The sequence below is a fragment of the Hevea brasiliensis genome, chromosome 1 (assembly GCF_030052815.1).
Source record: "Hevea brasiliensis isolate MT/VB/25A 57/8 chromosome 1, ASM3005281v1, whole genome shotgun sequence".
Lineage (NCBI taxonomy): Eukaryota > Viridiplantae > Streptophyta > Magnoliopsida > Malpighiales > Euphorbiaceae > Hevea > Hevea brasiliensis.
Genome location: NC_079493.1, coordinates 66,022,235 through 66,028,234, shown reverse-complemented (window position 1 = coordinate 66,028,234; position 6,000 = coordinate 66,022,235).

The window sequence follows — 6,000 nt, the reverse complement described above, 5'->3', positions numbered from 1 at the left end:
ATATTTCTTCTTGAACTCAGAGAGAAAGAAGTCCCAAGTTCTGACTTCCGTCAGACTTCATCGACACCGTGTCCCACCATTCATAGGCATCGTCTTGTAACAAGGATACAGCAGCTTCTAAGTTCTGCTCTGGGGTGCAGTGAAGTTGTTTTAAGACTCTGCCTATTCTATTCAACCAATTCTCGGCGGCCACCGAGTCATCTTCACTCTTGCCATAGAAATCCACCGCCCCAAACTTTCTTAGCCTTTCCAAGTGTGATTTCTGCTGTGGAGCTGGTGGTGGTGGTGGTGGTGCTGGCATTACCCCGGCCATTTGTCTAAAGAAGTCGGCCATTTGTTGGAACATGGCCTGTGGAGGCCGAAAGGTGCTCTGCTTGGAGTCGTGAGCGCATTCTCTCATGCCCCAGTCTCACCGCTGCAGTGGAGCAGGACTCTCCACTTCCTCCTCAACGGCTCTCTGAGATGAAGGATCCATATCCTATTCAAAATAAGAAAGATAAACAGATCTGCGTTAGTGTCACCTCGACTCTTACAAATGCAATGCATGGTATGGACTCAATCTAGGCCCAGAAACGCCTAAACCGTGCTCCGATACCACTAAATGTGACACCCTTACTCGTACAAGATACCCGAGTAAGTAATGCCACACGTGTCTTCGGCACACTCTAATATTCCTCAATTCATTTATATCATGCTTTTGGAGTTAATTTATGAAATATGATTTATTTTAACCATTTATCAAAAGCATTATTCATTTGAGGTTCCGAAGATTTTAAAGAAAATCCATGAGTACCTGGCTAAAAATGGAGAAAACAGTTCTTCGGAACCTGTTAAAAACACTTCCAATATTTGTATTTCATCATCTCAAACTCCAATATCTAAAATTTCAACAATATTTCTCAATTTCAATTCTCAATAATCTTTTCATTTCTCAAACATCCATTTCTCATATACAAGCGATAAATACATGCTCAAATTTTTGCATTCATAGTCATAACTTTCATTATTTACATGAACATCAAAATATATTACATGAGTTCAAATACATATGAGAAAGTAAAAATCTGCTACAAAATATCAAAATGACAAAATGACATCTAGTGCCCTACCAATGCACTGCAGGTAGTGAGGTGACACAGACACTGTGCAGATCTACAGGATGAACTCACCCAGTCTGCGGTCTACTGGGCTCACGATCGGGATCTCCAGTACCTATGCGTGGCAAAAGCAACGCGCTAAGCAATAATGCTTAGTGGTGCAATAATATAATAGAAGAAAATAGCAAGAAAATGAACGTGTATAGAATGTGTATGCTTTCTTTATTTGGTATTGGTATATCCATTATTTCGTTAACATTGTTCACTTTTATTCATTTGGTTGCCCCAAGTAACCTACACTAGACGACTAGACTGGATAACGGGTAAACTGGCACTGGGTACCTAGTACCTCGGGCCGTCACACCATCGGTCATATGTGCATCTCGGCAGGTGCAATAATGACTAACAATGTCAGAATAATATCAGGCACAAGGCCAAGTCTCAATATAAAGTCAGAATGGCTAAAAGCCATGAAATCACGGAATGGCATATTGCCATGTGCAGTACTGCTAACTGAACCCTATTGGCATGCCAAACTATCCAAACCAATCTTGTTAGGTATACTAGGGCATTTGAAACTTTAAAATTCTTCAATTTGTGAATTTCAAATTTTTGGTGTCACTATTCATCATTGGTCAACAAAAATGTTGACTTTTAGAATAAAAATTTGTACATTGACTTTGGCACTCCCAACATACCACATTTGGTGTTTAAAACTTGTTGGCATTAAGTGTTAATACCATTTCAAAGTGTAACTCAACACAAGCAGAATTTTCAGTTTTGGTGAGTCAATTTCACTATTCCATTGGACACTGTTACTGTGGGAATTTGAAGAAATGTAAAACATAAAAGTTGTTCCTTATTTTGTCTAGTTGAATTTCCTTTTTTGAATCACTCCATTTTGAGTTTTGTAGCTCCAGATATGACCCAAAAACCCAGGCTGGCCGGATTTGCATTCTGCAGAAAATACCATATCTACAGTAGCATGAACAGTGACTGCCATAGCCATTTGGGTTAGGTTCTGGCCATAATTTGGGGTAGGTTCCTTCATGAAAGTTGTTTTTCTATGTCTTAACTTGTTGCTGTAAAAATTTCAGGTCAATTGACCAAATCTACAGTGAGTTATGGCTAAATGAACAGTTCAATTCTGCAGAACCAGCTACAGGGTATCCGGATTGGGGCCAAGTTTTGGTCCTCTTGCTTTGGTCTTTTGGGCATGGTTTCTTCAGCAAAAATGTGCCATTATAAGCCTAGTTTCATGTTCAATTGGCCAAACTTCAATTGGACTAACACAGCCCAAGTTATGGCAGTGCAAAGGGACTGAATTTTCAGTCCCTATGTCTTGCCCTAGGGCAGTTTATACCTTGACTTTGCCATACCATTTTTCAGTCCAAATTGTATTCAACATACCTCAAATGGTCACTTATTGACCATTAGATTGTTCTTTAACAGTTTAGTAAGTCAAGTCAGTTTTTCATGCCTCAAAACCCTAATATCCAATGCAATTTACCCATAAACCTCAATTAGCACCCTAGTTCAACATCTATATAGGTATATAGCTTAAACATAACCTCCAATTCATGCTAAGTCCATTAAAAACATCCAAAACCATTCCTCTATTAGGGCTGCTGAATTCTTTGGTGGAGATATACATTGAATTTGTTTCATTATTTCACAATTTCTAATTCATTACAAGCCTAAATCATGGAATTAATGAACTTTATTTACATATATGCACTAACCTTGTTGTATGCCAATTCAAGCTTGAGAAAGCTTCACTTTCTTTCTTCTTCTTGGCTGCCAAGAGCTTGTTTAAGATGTGGAGTAAAGCTTTAATGAAGAGAAGTTAGAGTTTTGTGGTGTAAACAAGGGAAAAATCAAGCTTGATTGAAAAAAATCAATGGAGGTGTCTAGGGCAATTTTCGGCTTGCTTTTGGGGAGGGAAGTAGCTGCTGCAATTTTTATTATTTTGGTCTTCTTTTAGTCCATTTTAATAGTTAGTCAAATGAGGGCTTAATGGTGATTGGTGGAAAATCTTGAATGACATCATAATATGTCATTATTTGCATTATTTTTCATTTTCTTTTCTTTTCTTTCACTACTTATTTCCAATTTCATTTTTAGTAATGTTTATTCATATTTTATGTCATATTAATTATTTACTCAACTGGACAAGTCGGCCAAAAATCACCTCTGAAGGCGAAATGACCAAAATGCCCTCCGTTTGGCTTAACGGGTCAAAATTGTTTGTACCGATTGAAAAATTTTTCTAGGTATTTTCTTGGCATTCTAATGCCATGGGAACCTCAGTAACCCTTCTCTGGAGTCCCAAAAATTATTTTACAATTTTTCCCCCGGGTCTAGGGCTCCTCGCGTAGAACCGCAACTTCCTCCTGTTACCCATCGCTTGGGCACCACTGCTTTACTTGGTTGTATTTTATTTCTAAAATTTTTACTAAGTGTTTCTTATTAATATTTGAGTTAATTATGATTCCCGACTTTAATTTAAATATTTTTCCAGACGTTCTAGCTGTCCGGACCGACACCGGTCACCGGAACAGTAGAATGTACGGAGTGGTTACCGGGAGGGTGTTACAATCATGGCTAAGTGGGTACCAGTACATAGCATGCATTAAGATTACAAGATATTAAATTAAGAAATGAATATCAAATCCAATAAATAAAACTTAATGTTCATCCATAATAATAATTACAAGCACTACTTTCCCAAATCCAGAATAAGAAAACTACTCACTCATGGTGAGTTCAGCAAACATCATAATAAAAGTTAAAAACAATAAAAAGAAAATCATGTAGAAGAAATAAAACAATAAAAATCTGTCTATGGAGATGAAATGAAGGAACCGAAGAGAGTTTGCAGCTTTGATCTTATGGAGCTTCAACTGGAAAACTTCTTTTGGTACTGATGTTTCTTTCCTCGAGACGGCTAGATTTCTCTCCTTCAAAAACTCTTAAAAAGTGCTATCAAAAGATAAAAGAGAGAGAAAGCCAGCCCTCAGCAGCAACAGCAGCAGCCCGACGACCCTTCTTCTGATGTTTTCTTTTCTATTTATATTAGTAGCTCTAGGATTAGGTCATTTTGAGTCCAAAAGGCTTTAGGAGTCTTGTTTGAATTAGAAATCTTCAGCGGGATTTCGAGTTATAAAACTGGTTGCAGCATAGTACACGGCCCATGTGTTACTACATGGGTCTCAACATATAGGGCCGTGTAACTTGCTGGAGTGAAACTACGGAGTCTTGCATTGGCACAGAGAGTTATACGGGTCTGCGCCAACTACACGGGCCTGGTTACACGGGCCATGTACTGTTGTTCCCATAAGGTTCTTCAAGCTTGTGCCCGGCAGAGACTTACACGGGTCCCTTGCTGATTACACGGGTCTAAATACACGACCTGTGTACTTGTGTTTCTCCATTGATTCTCTTGGCTTTCTTCTGGCAGAGAGTTACACGGGTCTAGGGCTTAGTTTACACGACCCGTGTACTTTGTATCAGCAACAATTCTTTATCTCTTGACTTCTCCAAGCTTTCCTTTGCACTCCTATACTCTGGGGCTTCACCAAAACACCTGAAATGATGTAGAAAATATGGAATTAAGGGCTTAACAGTAAAAATTATAAAAACTAATGAATTAACTACTATGTATGAAAATACTTGCCTAAATGCTATGAAATAGTATACAAATGTGCTTAAAAACATCTATACAATTCAAGTGTATCATATGCCTTGAAGACTCATTGGGATTAGCTTCAGGTATATTAGAGGTATACCCTTGTACATTAGAGTTTAATGTATGCATGTAATTATATGTATGTAAATTGTTTGAGCAGTTGTATAAAAACTCTTATAATATTATTTTGGTATGTAATGAAATCAAATTATTGTAATCTTAATTTGAGAATTTCTTTACTTGTATATTGTTGTAATATTAATTTTATTATCCTAATGAGTATGATATTCAAATTTCCTCTTGAGTTTTGAACCTATGTATGGCTTGAAAATTGAATTGAGTTGATTGTGTTGAATTGGGATATGAAAATGATTTGTATTGGAGTTGTAGTTGAGAAAATATATTGGAAGTGTTTTCCTTTCAGGTTTGAAGAACTGTTTTCTCAAAGTACAGCCGGCACTTTGCCGAAATTTGGAAAAATTTTTGTAATACCAGATTTTAATCGAGAATTTGATTTATGTCTTAGTGTCAATTACAGGTTTGATAAAAATTACCCACCAACTTAAAAATGAACAGAAATTGTTTTTAAATTCCTTGTAGTATATTTAATGGATTACCAGTAGGCGAAGTACGGTAATTCATTAGGTGTACTACGGGATCATGTTATGCCTTACGGAAGAGTAAGGTGTGACAAGTTTAGTTATAATTGGTATCAAAGCCGCTCGCGTGTCCTCTTGGGCCATGGTGGGGCAAACCTCAGCGAGGACGCTGAGTCCTGAAAGGCGGGGGAAGAAAGGTCCCTTAGGCAAATCCCACATCGACAAAGCACAGAGATGGTCTTGGATTCAAAAAGTAATGATATATAAAATGGGGGAACTAATCATTAGATGCGCCTTTTGGTGGAATGGCCTGGAGAGTTGAAAGAACTCCAGGGTTAAGTGTGCTCTCTTAATAGAAATCATAGGATGGGTGACCTCCTGGGAAGTTCTCCATTCCACCTATGGGACAAAACCGTGAGGCTTATGGCTAAAGTGGATAATTCCTCTAGTGGTTGGAGCCCGACCATTACATAATTAATATAATAATTCAAGCTTCAATAATTCTAATTATACCCCCTCATTTTCCTTTAATTACACTACATGTATAATTTCATCTTTTCATGGGATTTTCAAAATTTAACTTCACTCATTTTAATGGATATTTAGGTCAAAAGTC